We start from the raw sequence: 15520 nt of genomic DNA, 5'->3' as shown, positions 1-15520 counted from the left end.
TACTATAGGACTCAGCTGAATCCCTACGATGTAACAGGGAACCTGATCCTGCGATCAGACCTGCTAAAGTCCTAATCTAGTCTGTACGGAGACCTATAGATGTGGGGAGGGAATCCCTACAAGTACTAAGGACTGGGAGGAATATGGGACACCTCCTAACAGAAATAGTAGCAGACAGACGAACAAACAAAATAGATAGAACATAGAGGTCCGTAGACCAAGCAAACTAACAGAGTTAGATACAGAGCACAGGCTAGCTAGAAAGTAGATATACAATGAAGTCCAGCAAAGCCAGAAGGGCGGAGCAGGACTAAATAGGCCAACAAGGTCATGTGACCAGCAAAGGAAAAAAAACCTAACAGCAAGGTTCTAACACCAGGTATCACTAGGCAATCCCTGGTACCTCAGCTGCTGATACCAGGGGTCGGGTCTGCTGGACAGGAACACGGGAGCAATGTCGCAGACAGCAAGGATTCGGAGACTGACAGACAGCACGGACAACGTGGACTTTTGTGATAGGCACTTGTTCAGACACACAGGTCTCAAGGAACAGTTCAGGTAACGCCGAAGCGGCTTCGGTGTTCAGTTTCCGCAAAAGCGGCTTATGAGTCATGTACACACTACACAATACTAAAGGGATGATACTGGATAAGGGAATAACTATAATAAAGTAAGGACGGAGGACCTGGCAACATACAGGTGCACATGTGGCTCCCCTGAGGGTTCGGTCGCCAGAGAGGTACTGCATCTCGCCCAGAGGTGTGGTATCTCACTCTCAGGTAAGGAAGGAGTACAGCCCGGGACCCTAACACCTGCATCCAACACATTCCACTTTAGTGGGGGCAGGGCGAGATTGCTCCTAAGGGAGAGCACAGTCCCTGGTTCCTAGCTGAAGGGTGTAACTATGTAGAGGGTGTGGGTGGAGGAAGAAGATTAGGGGAGCACATGAAAGGAAGTGATATAAAAAAAGGGTGGAACATTCTAGTAGGGAACAGTATACAATGAGAGGAGTTGGGAGCAGGAGCTCTGTAGGAGCTCTGCTCAGGAGGAGGGCCTGAGGAGAGGCCCAGGACTGAAGGAGAAGGAGAGGAGCAGGAAGGGCTCCAGGAACGAGGAAGGGACCCCAGGGGTACGGGCAGTGCTGGAGGCCACACGTACGCCCAAATCTACCAGGAGGTGGAGGGGTCAGGCCACACAAAGGGGACCGGTCCCTCAACTAACGGAGGACTTTATGTCTCAACTAGAAACCGGAGGCTGCAGTATTTTAAGTCCTGCAGCCAACAGCCCATATCAGTCTCACCAAGAAGGTAGCCATAGAGGACCCAGGGGACGGAACAGACGTCGCCTGACAAGGCCCGCGGGTACCGGATTGGGACACTAGGCATGAGGTGCAGGGAGACGGCCATAGAGGAAGAGCACACAGAAGGGGGTCCCGCCAAGTACTCCGGAGATATCTGAGGGTTGACTGAACCCCTCTCTGAGTAAGCGCAGCACGACAAGGGAAGTTACACTGGTACCGGTAACTTGGACTGCAACAACCGTGAGTAAAGACCCTGAAGACTGCACCCCACTGTCTCTGTTATTATTATCTGCGCCATCACCCCTGCACTACAACGCCCAGCATCACCTATAACATCTACAACATCTCTACGCTGCCCTGGAGCTAAGCTCTGCCTGTGGAGAGCTGAACCAACTCTGCTGCACTAAACATCAGCTCCAGAGGTTCTGCACAGCAGCGGCGGCTCCATATAGCCGCATACCACAGGTGGCGTCACAAACTCTATATATAAAACTATAAAATCCCCTGTAAATATTCCCCTTTGGATTGACCGCCCTGGGTCACAGACCGGGTCACCGCCACTGTGACATCTCCCCTAGCAACGACCGGCCCGGCACCGAGTACCCCACGGCCCAGGGGGTGCGTCACACACACCAACTACAACTAAATAACTATAGGGGTTGCACAAACACCTCCTTATTGGCAAGGGTGCCTTTTATACAAGATGCCTCCCAGCTATTGGCTGGTGGCATCTTTGCAGATTAGTGCGCTGCCCCTGTAAGAACAGGGGAGTGCACATGCACTAAGCGCACCACCAGAAGTCAGAGTGGCGTGCACAAGAGAAGGAGGGAGAGGGGCGGTGAGTATGCCGGCATCCCCACATACAAGGAGGAGGGGAACCATGCCGGGAAGTCAGCAAAGGGTGTCACAGAATCTCCAGCCAGGCCATTTATGCGAGCTAGGTTTTTTCAGTTTTCATGAGACCTGGGTAGCTTCTGTGTAAGTGAGTTGGAAGGTCACGGCGGACATGTCATCACATCAAGATGCCATGACCTTATGCAGAGATTCCAATTCGAACAGCGAGGATCAGAAGATGCTGTGTAGACTGGTCTGATGGTGGTTAGTAGCAGAGAAGCCGGAAAGGTAAGCGCTTAGGTGAGTATAGATTTTTTTAGAGGTGAATTCGAATTTTGCTTGATCCGTTCATCTCTAATTGCACGTTTGTGGAAGCTGTGGTTGGCAGACTTTCTTTTGTGCATTGTAGTAAGAACAAAAGTGAGCGCCAAGCCGAATATAAAAATAAATATAACCAAGCTCCATTTCCTTTTAGCTTCAAAAGTGTATTTCTGTTACTGTAATGGGTGTGGCAGATGTGACAGACAGTCGCTATACAATTGGTTGCAGAAGATCTCTTCATTTGGCATTACAAACACCTTTTTAGATCTGTCTCACTCTAGGACCCAGCGGCTACCTCCCTCCTGCTAATTGACACCCAGGCCTGGGTGTTTAAATACCTGCTGTTTGCTACTGGCAGGTGCCAGTGATATTCACATGTTGTCTTGTGAAGGCTTGGAGCTGTTGCAGTCTGCTTATTTCCTCTCTGATGCTTAGAGGACGTTCAGTGTAATCTCTCTGAAGTCGGCTCAAGCTAAGTTACTTTCCCCCGTGTTTGTCTCCCTTGTTGTCTTTAGTTGTTAGTGGGGACTGACTAGTGCTCACCCCCCCCCCTTCCCAACCAAGGGCCAAGCTCTAGGGAGATACAGGGTTTAGGTTCCTGTGCGGCGATTGGTGAGGAACCAATATAGGGATGATAGGGGAGACAGGGTGATATCAGATCTGCCAAGGAGGTCTCCACCCCCTTTCCCTAGTGTCTGGGCTCCATTCCCCTCTTCCCTTCGTGTTGCATTTAGTTTTTCCCACACCTTGCGTGACATTATCACCGGCCGTGCACATTTAAGATAAAAGAAAAAAAAAAAACCTGACACTTTGGTTTTTTTGTGTGTTGTTTTTTTCGGGCATGTTTTTTTTTTCCTTTCTCCCTTGGTATGGGTTCAGTTGCAGAGCTCGCAGAGCTGTCTGTCTCTGGAGGTGAATGACCTCCGCAGTAAGGTTCAGCAACAGCATCAGCGGCTACAGGTCGCCAATGTGGAGGTCTCTGCATGTAGGTCTGTCCAGCCTGAACCCAAGGTTGCCCTCCCGGACAGGTTTTAAGGAGGTCGAAACAAGTTTTTTGTATTCAATGAGGCCTGCAAACAATACTTTAAACTTCGTCCTTACTCCTCCGGAAGTGGAGAGCAACGGGTGGGAATTGTGACCTCACTACTGCAGGGCGCTCCTTAATCCTGGACTTTTTCTTTACCTCAGGATTCGGTTTGTCTCCAGTCTGTGGAGGTTTTTTTGGGGGTCCTGGCCCTCATCTATGACAACCCGGACCGAGTCGCCTTGGCTGAGTGTAGGCTACGTCGCGTTCAGCAGGGAAATCGGTCAGTGGAGACATACAGTTCGGAATTCAGTAGAAGGGCAACGGATTCTAAATTGAATGATTTAGCCCTTAGAAGCCAATTTTGTGAGTGCCTTACTGAAAGATTCTTTGGCAGTATATGAAACCTCTGTGTCCTTGGAGGCTGCCATGTCATTGGCTATACGTATTGATAGACGCCTTCGGGATAGGTGGGTGATACCACTTTCTCCGAGGCCTTCTTGTCGGGGGTATGCACATTTGCCAGGGGAGCGGTCTGGCGGTGATCCAGTACTGAGGGAGGTGGAGGAACCCAGACAGTTAGGGGGTGCCTCTGCATCATACATTTCCCCGGAGATTCGCAAGAAAAAAGGTGTATGTTTTATTTTATGGGAAAAAGGGACATTTTATTGGGGCCTGTCCTTTGATTCGTAACCAAAAGGACACTCAATTAACCCTTGGTAGTCTGGAGTTGAATAAGCAAAGGGTGCATTTATCGCCAACCTGCAGTTCCCAGTTTGTCCTGACAGCAGAGGTGGTGCTAGAGAGCAAAACCGAGAAAATTTCTGTGTTTGTTGACAGTGGAGCTTGAGTCAGCATGGTTGATGCTGAGTTTGTGAGAGCTCATGGTCTTGCTTGCAGTACTTTAGCTAAGCCTATTCCCATCTTTGCAATTGACTCAGTGCCACTTGCACAGAAAGCACTAGCTCAGATTGTAAATAATGTAAAACTGAGGGTGGGGTCAGTTCATTGTGAGATAATCCCTTGCTATGTCCTGGATGGTCTCCCCATCCCAATTGTTTTGGTGTTCCCTGATTGGTAAAATATAATCCGTTGGTGGATTGGCAAGCCAGGGAGATCATTGAATGGGGAAATTACTGCCATGAGAACTGTTTAGATATTTCCCTTGCTACAATCTCTACAAAAATATTACCTGCTTTTCAGTCTGGTTATGAGGATGTTTTTTCTTAGAGGGGGTGTCAGGATTTGCCTCCTCATCGTGCATATGACTGTCCTATGAACCTGACCCCCGGAGATAAACTACCAAAATCCAGACTGTATAATCTTTCTGGCCCTGAGAGATAAGCCATGAAGGATTTCATTGCGGAAAGTCTGGAGAAGGGACATATTAGACCCTCATCTTCGCCCGTGGCGGCAGGTTTTTTATTCATAAAGAAAAAAGATGGCGGTCTACGTCCCTGTTTAGATTTCGGAGAACTAAATCAAATTACCATCCGAGATCCATATCCGCTTCCTCTGATTCCTGATTTGTTCAGCAGGGTGAGGGAGCTAAGGTATTCTCCAAGTTGGATTTAAGGGGAGCCTACAATCTGATTAGAATCAGAGAAGGGGATGAATGGAAAACAGCGATCAATACCCCTGCAGGGCATATTGAGAGTCTGGTTATGCCTTTCAGTTTGACCAATGCACCTGCGGTGTTCCAGCATTTCATAAATTATATTTTCCATCATTGGGTGGGAAGGTCTGTGGTGGTCTATCTGGACAATATTTTGGTTTACTCACCTGATTGGGAGACATATCGGGGGCATGTTAAACAGGTGCTCCAGATATTAAGTGAAAACAAACTATATGCCAAATTAAAGAAATGTGTTTTCGCTGTTCAGAAGGTGCAGTTTTTGGGGTACTTGTTGTCATCTTCAGGTTTTCAGATGGATCCGGAGAAGATCCGGGCAGTCCTTGATCGGGACCATCCTGAGAACCTGAAGGCTCTACAACATTTCCTGGGCTTTACTAATTTTTACCAGAAATTCATCTAAAATAACTCAGTAATCATCAAACCTCTTACTGACATGACTAAGAAGCGGTCTGATTTTTCGAAATTGTCGGATGCCTCCCTCCAAACTTTTGCTTCCTTAAAGAACTGTTTTGCCATGGCACCTGTACTCAGTCAACCCGATGTTTCCCAACTCTTTATTGTGGAGGTAGATGCGTCGGAGGTAGGGGTTGGGGCTGTGTTGTCTCAGGGTCCGTCCCCTGGTAAATGGCGTCCATGCGCGTTCTTTTCTAAAAAATTGTCTTCCTCTGAGAGAAATTATGACATGGGTAATAGGGAACTTTTGGCGATCAAATTGGCGTTCAAAGAATGGCGACATTGGTTGGAGGGGGCTGCCCATCCTATTACTGTTATTAATGATCATAAAAACCTGTCATATCTCCAATCAGCTAAACGTCTCAAGTGTAGACAAGCCAGATGGTCCCTGTTTTTTACTAGGTTCAATTTTGTTGTCACCTTTCGTCCAGGGGTCAAAAATGTCAAGACTGATGCTTTGTCTCGGAACTTCCCTGGTGCTGGTGACCATGAGAACCCTGCCCTGAAATTACAGACGTGGGTAGTCATTTCGGCATTGTACCCTGAACTGGAGGGTGAGGTGTTGGGAGGCCCAGGGAGACGCCCCTGCCCCCTGCCCTTCAGGAAGGTTATTTGTACCATCTAATCTGCGCTGCAAAGTAATTAAGGAACATCACAACTCTGTGCTTGCTGGTCAGTCAGGTGGTAAGGCAACCGTGAACCTCCTCTCTCGTCGTTTTTGGTGGCCAGGGTTGCATTGGGATGTGATTGAACATGTATCTGCTTGTAGTATTTGCACGTGTTCTAAAGTATTGCATACCTGTCCGTCTGGTACTCTTCTTCTGCTACCTATCCCTAGCAGGCCATAGACACATTTGTCCATGGATTTTATTACTGACCTACCGGTTTCTGCAGGCAAAACAGTGGTTTTGGTGGTTGTAGATAGGTTCAGTAAAATGATTCACTTCGTCGCATTACCTGCACTTCCAAATACCAAGACACTTGCCCAGGTATTTAAAATGAGATCGCGAAGCTTCACGGGGTTCCCTCCAATGTGGTATCAGATCGGGGGATCCAGTTTGTTTCCAAGTTCTGGAAAGCATTCTGTTCTCGACAGGGGGTGCAGCTGTCCTTTTCCTCTGCCTTCCACTTTCAGTTGAATGGACAGACCGAGCGCATCAATCAAAATTTGGAGACCTACCTCAGGTGTTTTGTCTCCGAAAATCAGGAGGATGCTATTAATGCTTTAAATAGTTTACTAACCACTTTGGTGATTGTGACCCTGACGCATTTTAGACCCCTCTCCAATAGTCTAAAAAAGGGTTCGTTCACATGAGCGTGTAACTCGGACAAGTGCTATCCGATGTTTTATTGCTATACTATGGGGCAGTGCAGATCTACATTTTTTTTCTCTTGTTGATTTGGCATGAGAAAAAAATCAGAGCATGCCGTAATTGGCTCCACAAATCGGACGATGCGTTTCATACAAGTCTATGGGTGCATGTAAAACATCGGACTGCACTAGGATGCTATCCAAGTGCAGTCCAATTTATACGGACACAGACAACGGAGAAGATGGAGAAATTAAAGGAGTATTCCCATCTCCAAGATCCTATCCCAATATGTAGTGGGTGTAATAATAATAATATTAGCAAACATCTCCAATTAGAAATGTAGTATATTGTTTCTGATTCGCTTTCTCCCTTTCCTCAAGTGCAGGCATCACAGGACCTTAGGTATCCATGGTTACGTCCACTGATAAAGTCACAGTTAGCAAGTTGCCAGTGGTCGTAACCATGAATACCTAAGGTCCTGCGATGCCTGCACATGAAGTAAGAGAGATAGCGAATCAAAAATACTATACTACATTTCTAATTGGAGATATTTGCTAATATTATTGTTATTACACCTACTACATATTGGGATAGGATCTTGGAGATGGGAATACCCCTTTAAGTTCTCTATCTTCTCCGCATCTGTGATACTATTCATTCATCTGAATCGGAGCACAGTGCACGGACACTTGGCTCATACTCTGACTTTGTGCCGAGTGTCATTTACATAATCGTCACGATTCTCTCAAATGAGAGAATCATTGCTCATGACCCTGGCCTTATAGTGATACTAATTTGAGTATGTCTGTATGGGCAGAGATAGACGGCCGTATTTCTCGTGCGAGGATCGCATGGTAAACCTTGCACTGGCTGTCTGTTTCCTGACCTGAGCTTGACTGCTGCATAGAAATACATCACGCTGTCATGCTCAGGTCAAGAGAGGTGCCAACCAGCCCGTTCAGTGCGATGCGATCATTGCACAAGTTACACAGCAGTCGGTCTCTGCTCTATAAATACTACTCAGCTTTCCAATGCCTCTTGATTTGGTACTCAGCATCAAACCTGGACAAATTATTGTCTGCCGACAACATTTAGCCATTTGGCTGTCCCTGTCTGGCTTGCAACCATAATTCAAATGTAACTAAATGGCAGTGCAGTGCTGGCAGCATCAAAATTTGTTTGGTAGCAATATGCACCTAACTTGCATAAAAGTGTAGACCTCATCCATAGAGGTAAGTCAGGTGCATGGGTGACTGTACGACCCTGTAACCTGGCCAGTTACTCCAGGGGCACCAGAGAGGGACTTGTGACTGCTTAATTCTGAATCCTGGGTGTTGCACTGCTTCTAATCTGCAAAGTGGACTGAGGTATATGAATATAAACTGGGTTGGGGTCGTGTGGAGGGCACGGTATCTAAGAGCTGATTACGGCTTCAAATTATTTAACCTTCACAAGTCAAAAAGAATACTGAAAAATGTGCATGTTTCTTTTATTATTTTATTTCAGGGTCTCTGCAATTATCAACCAATGTTGAGTAAATCACCAAACGAGGTTGCAGATGCACATGGTGCTCTGTCACTCATGAATAATGTTGAATATCCATGCAAAATATAAGGGCAACATAGGGTCTTTCTAAGGCCACGGCCCCACTATCAGTATTTTTCTTCAGTATTTGTAAGCGAAAAACCAGGTGAGGAACAATTAGAGAAAAGGTATAATAGAAACAAGTGCACCAATTCTGCATTTATCACCCACTCCTGGTTCTGGCTCCCACGCCTGAGAAAAAATACTGACCGAATACTGATCGTGGGGCTATAGCCTAAAACTAGGAAATGTAGCAAGATAAAGAGCAGTGTATTTACAGAAAGCACCAGTGACATCAGAATTCTTTCAACACCCCGGGATTAAAGGGTTAAGACCAGGACAACGCCTGGGATCTGGCAGATGAAGTGGCTAGCACTACGCCTGTCTATGGGCTCCCTATTAAGAGCAACCAGATTACAACTAATAGTGCCTCAATAATAGTATAACTGGTTTAACGCCTTCACGGCGGGGCCGATTTCCATTTTTGCGTCTTCGTTTCTTACTCCCTTTCTTTCCAGAGCCATAACTTTTTTATTTTTTGGTCTACATAGATACAGTTATATGAAAAAGTTTGGGCACCCCTATTAATCTTAAGCTTAATGTTTTCTTAAAATTGGTGTTTTTGCAACAGCTATTTCAGTTTGATATATGTAATAACTGTTGGACACGGTAATGTTTCTGCCTTGAAATGAGGTTTACTGTACTAACAGAAAATGTGCAATCTGCATTCAAACAAAATTTGACAGGTGCATAAGTATGGGCACCCTTATCATTTTCTTGTTTTAAATACTCCTACCTACTTTATACTGACTTAATAAAGCACTTTTTTTGGATTTGTAACCTCATTGAGCTTTGAACTTCATAGCCAGGTTTATGCAATCATGAGAAAAGCTACTTAAAGTGGCCACTTGCAAGTTGCTCTCCTGTTTGAATCTCCTCTGAAGAGTGGCATCATGGGCTCCTCAAAACAACTGTCAAATGATCTGAAAACAAAGATTATTCAACATAGTTGTTCAGGGGAAAGATACAAAAAGCTGTCTCAGAGATTTAACCTGTCAGTTTCCACTGTGAGGAACATAGTAAGGAAATGGAAGAACACAGAGACAGTTCTTGTTAAGGCCAGAAGTGGCAGGCCAAGAAAAACATCAGAACGGCAGAGAAGAAGAATGGTGAGATCAGTCAAGGACAATCCTCAGACCACCTCCAGAGAGCTGCAGCATCAACTTGCTGCAGATGGTGCCACTGTGCATCGGTCAACTATACAACGCACTTTGCACAAGGAGAAGCTGTATGGGAGAGTGATGCGAAAGAAGCCGTTTCTGCAAGCACGCCACAAACAGAGTCGGCTGAGGTATGCAAAAGCACATTTGGAGAAGCCAATTTCTTTTTGGAAGAAGGTCCTGTGGACTGATGAAACCAAGATTGAGTTGTTTGGTCATACAAAAAGGCGTTATGCATGGCGGCAAAAAAACACAGCATTCCAAGAAAAACACTTGCTACCTACAGTAAAATTTGGTGGAGGTTCCATCATGCTTTGGGGCTGTGTGGCCAATGCCGGCACCGGCAATCTTGTTAAAGTTGAGGGACCCATGGATTCCACTCAGTATCAGCAGATTCTTGACAATAATGTTCAAGAATCAGTGATAAAGTTGAAGTTACGCAGGGGATGGATCTTTCAGCAAGACAATGATCCAAAACACCGCTCCAAATCTACTCAGGTATTCATGCAGAGGAACAATTACAATGTTCTGGAATCGCCATCCCAGTCCCCAGACCTGAATATCATTGAACATCTGTGGGATCATTTGAAGTGGGCTGTCCATGCTCGGCGACCATCAAACGTAACTGAACTGGAATTGTTTTGTAAAAAGGAGTGGTCAAAAATACCTTCATCCAGGATCCAGGAACTCATTAAAAGCTACAGGAAGCGACTAGAGGCTGTTATTTTTGCAAAAGGAGGATCTACTAAATATTAATGTCACTTTTCTGGTGAAGTGCCTATACTTATACACCTGTCAAATTTTGTTTGAATGCAGATTGCACATTTTCTGTTAGTACAATAAACCTCATTTCAAGGCAGAACATTACTGTGTCCAACAGTTATTACATATATCAAACTGAAATAGCTGTTGCAAAAACACCAATTTTTATAAAACATTAAGCTTAAGATTAATAGGGGTTCCCAAACGTTTTCATATAACTGTATATGAGGGCTTGTTTTTACGTGCTTAGTTGTACTTTTGGATGACACCATTCATTTTATCACATAGTGTACTGGAAAGGGAAAAAAACTCCAAGTAAGGAGAAATTGTGAAAAAAATGCAATTCTGACATTGTTGTTTGGGAATTATTTTTATGGTGTACATGTTGTGGTAAATATTACCTCGCAATATGATTCTGCTCATCAGTACAATTTTGGTGATACCAAACGTTGTATTTTTCAATATTTTAGTGGTAAAAAAAAAATCTGAAGTTTGCAAAAAATTTTTTTTTGGGTTGTGTCGTCATTTTCCGAGACCATGAAGTTTTTATTTTCGATCGATGGAGCTGTGTGATGGCTTATTTTTTGTGGGGTAAAATGCCATTTTTATGGATACCATTTTAGGATAGATGTGACTTTTTAATTGCTTGTTACAGATGAGAAATTGAATGAAATAAAAAAATGAATAATAAATAGATAAATAATAATGGTGAATAATAAATAAAAATGGTAATGAATAATGTGAAAGCGTGAAAGGAATGAGAAATATGACAGTGAGTTATATAATCTATATAAAATATAGTGGGAAAATGTATTATATCGTGTAGTGAATAAAAATATGACCAATTCTAGTGTAGAAAATAAACATATATATTTATAATTATTTAGTGTAAAGGATATATACATATAGCAATACATACATAAATATATATATATACATATGCGTATTTACATACAAAGCATATCCATAAGTATTTATATCACTGTCAACGTATGAGAACAAAAATAATAGAAATGAATTAACAAAAGTGACTACAGGAAAACACTTGCAACTTAAATACAGAGGGGAAAATAAGTATTTGATACACTGCCGATTTTGCAAGTTTTCCCATCTACAAAGAATGGAGAGGTCTGCAATTTTTATCGTAGGTACACTTCAACTGTGAGACAGAATCTAAAAAAGAATCCAGAAAATCGCATTGTATGATTTTTACATAATTAATTTGCATTTTATTGCATAAAATAAATATTTGATCACCTACCAATCTTCAAAAATTCTGTCTCTCACAGACCAGTTAGTTTTTCTTTAACCACTTCGCACCAGAGCCTGTTTTTGCCTTCGTGACCGGGCTAATTTTTTCAATTCTGACCACTGTCACTTTATGAAGTAATTACTCTGGAACGCTTCAACGTATTCCCCTGATTCTGAGATGTTTTTTCATGACATATTGTACTTCATGATAGTGGTAAAATTTCTTCGATATAACTTGCGTTTATTTGTGAAAAAATTGGAAATTTGGTGAAAATTTTGCAATTTGCAAACTTTGAATTTTCATGCCCTTAAATCAGAGAGATATGTCACACAAAATAGTTAATAAATAACATTTCCCACATGTCTACTTTACATCAGCACAATTTTGGAACCAAAATTTTTTTTTGTTAGGAAGCTATAAGGGTTAAAAGTTGACCAGCGATTTCTCATTTTTCAAACAAAATTTACAAAAACATTTTTTTAGGGACCACATCACATTTGAAGTCACTTTGAGGGGTCTTTATGACAGAAAATACCCAAAAGTGACACCATTCTAAAAACTGCACCCCTCAAGGTGCTCAAAACCACATTCAAGAACTTTATTAACCCTTCAGGTGCTTCACAGGAATTTTTGGAATGTGGAAGAAAAAAATGAACATTTAACTTTTTTCACAAAAATGTTACTTGAGACCCAATTTTTTTTATTTTCACAGGGGTAACAGGAAAAAATGGACCCCAAATTTTTTTGTGCAATTTCTCTTGAGCGTGCTGATACCCCATATGTGAGGGAAAACCACTGTTTGGGTGCACTGCAGGGTTCGGAAGGGAAGGAGCGCCATTAGACTTTTTGAATGCAAAATTTGTCTGAATAATTAGCAGACGCCATGTCGCATTTGGGGAGCCCCTAATGTGCCTAAACAGTGGAACCCCCCCCCCAAGTGCCACTATTTTGGAAACTAGACCCCTTAGGGAACTTATCTAGATGTGTGGTGAGCACCTTGCACCCCCAGCTGCTTCACAGAAGTTTATAATATTGAGCCGTAAAAATAAAATTTTCACACTTTTCCCACAAAAAATGTTTTTCATTCCCTAATTTTGCATTATCATAAGGGTAACAGGATAAATTGCACCATGAAATTTGTTGTACAATTTCTCCTGAGTACGCCGATACCCCATATGTGGGGGAAAACCACTGCTTTGTTGTACGGCAGGGTTCGGAAGAGAAAGGCGCGCTATGTTGGCTGGGATAGGCAGCAGACACCATGTCACATTTGAAGAGTCGCTGACATGCCGAAACAGCAGAAACCCCCACAAGTGACCCCATTTTGTAAACTACACCTCTCAAGGAATTCATCTAGGGAAGTAGTGAGTATTTTTTAATTTTTAAATTGATACCATTGGGCAGTGAAAAAAGCATAATTATATTTTTACCACAAAAAAATGTTTTACCCTCAGATTTTACATTTTCACACAGGGCAATGGGTAAAAATGGTGCCGAAATGTGTCACGAAATTTCTTCTAAAAGTGGCAATACCCCATATGTGGCTGTATCGTACCGCTCAGCCATACTGCGAGATCTGGGGGGGACGGAGTGCTATTTGACAATTGGAGAACAAATTATTGTAGAATAGGCATTTGGATTTGGGAGCACAAAATTTTCTGAATTTCTTTTGGGGGGCAAGGGCCATTTTGCTTTTCCAGAGCCTTTCTGCTACCAGTAACTTTGAAGTCCCTTATATTTTTAACAGATGACGGACCTGAGTGGGGACTAGCTTTTTTTGAGGACTGCGTTGAAGCTTTTATTGGGAACATTTTACGTAACATTTATCCGGCGCTCTAGGCTGAGCACTTACATCGGGGTTTCCATCTAAATTTCCAAGTGATATAATTCAGATGAAACCCCTGCGGGATCCATTCACTGTAATGAGGCAGCAGAATTACTCTGGACTCCGTCTGGCCTCTGTTTAGCAGTGTCCTTTTTTTCAGAAGTGCACAAAACTGTGGCCAACCGCACTTTTATGCACGCCTAAAATAAATGACACCGTGGGATCCCAGGCTAGACGGCGTCCACAGTGGCCTATATCTGCCTCATTACAGGGAATCTTCCGTCATGGGTTCCGGCTGAATCACGTATTTCAGAGATTTACACGGAAACTCTGGTGTAAGCGCTCAGCGCAGGATAAATGTGGGCAGAGCCTTACTGCGATCTTTGGGAGACATAATAAACTAATCAGTAGCAGGTGAAGAATTGGCTTTATTTATTTTTTACGCCGTTCCTAGTGTGATATAACTGATTAGATTACTTTATTCTTCGGGTCGGTGCGATTACAGAGATACCAGATTTATATCGGGTTTTTTTGACTGACAGCTGTCACACACTAAGAGACACTTTTTTTTGCAAAATCTAGTTTTTGCATCACCATATTTTGAGAGCTATAATTTTTCCATATTTCGGCCGACAGTCATGTGACGGCTTGTTTTTTGCGGGACGAGTTGACATTTTTTATTGGTACCATTTTTGGGTACGTGACATTTTTTGATCGCTTTCTATTCCGTTTTTTGGGAGGTAAAATTAACAAAAACAAACAATTCAGGAATTGTTTTTTGAGGTTTTTTTTTATGCCGTTCTGCGTGTGGTAAAAGTGATCAGGCAGCGTTATTCTTCTGGTCAGTACGTTTACAGCGATACTACACTTACTGTATTTTTTTTATGTTTTGGCGCTTTTACACAATAAAACAATTTTATAGAAAACATTTTTTTTTGCATTGCTTTATTCTGAGCGCTATAACTTTTTTATTTTTCGGCTGATGGAGCTGTATGGCGGCTTTTTTTTTGCGGAACAAGATGACGTTTTCAGCTGTATCATTTTTATTTCTATTTTGTTTTTTGATCGCATTTTTTTCCACTTTTTGTTTGGCGATATGATGAAAAAGCATATTTTTTTGCTCCGTTTTTTATTTATTTTTATTACGGTGTGCACAGAAGGAGTTAATTAGTGTGACAGTTTTATAGCTCGGGTTGTTTCGGACGCGGCGATACCAAATATGTGTACTTTTTTTGGTTTTGTATAAATATATGGATTTATTGGTTTAATATTTTATTTATTTATTTTGTGATTTTTTTTTTTTTTTTACAGTTTAAAAACTTTTTTTTTACATTTTTACTTAATCCCTGTATGGGACATTAATTTTTTATTTTTCTGATCACTGATCTCATGTAATGTAATAGACATGTATTACATTACATGAGATCTTCGCTGACTGCTTCACAGTCATAGTCTCCTGCCTGGCTTCAGCTGCAGGCTGAGCCAGGCAGGACACCATACATGGCAGATCTGGAGGTGGTCATGTGACCTCCAGCTGCCATAGCAACCCCAGGTCCTGGAAGGTATCAGGGGTCGTCGGAGAGGTAAGACGACCCCCTCTCCTCCTTCTATCTTCTATATGCCGCAATCACTATAGATCGCGGCATATAGAACATAGCAAAGAGTTAACATCACTGGGACCTGATCCAATCAGGTCCCGATGATGTTCCCTGTCAGAGCTAACGCTCTGCACCGGAATCGTAGCGCTTGCAGGACCCTGGGGGTCCTGAGCGCTGCGAGACCACCCACCGTTTTTAAACGTCGGCGCTGCACAGAGCCCAGCAAGCGCCGACGTTTATCTACAGTGGGCGGTCGGGAACCGGTTAAGAAGCCCGCCTACTCCGCACTCATTACCTGTATTAATTGTACCTGTTTGAACTCGTTACCTGCATATAAGACACCTGTCCACACACAATCACTCACATTCCAACCGCTCCACCATGGCCAAGGGCAAAGA

Source organism: Phyllobates terribilis, unplaced genomic scaffold (assembly GCF_046119375.1).
Source record: "Phyllobates terribilis strain yellow unplaced genomic scaffold, ASM4611937v1 Scaffold_4__5_contigs__length_816908805, whole genome shotgun sequence".
Classification (NCBI taxonomy): Eukaryota; Metazoa; Chordata; class Amphibia; order Anura; family Dendrobatidae; genus Phyllobates; species Phyllobates terribilis.
Note: the sequence above shows the minus strand (reverse complement) of the source record.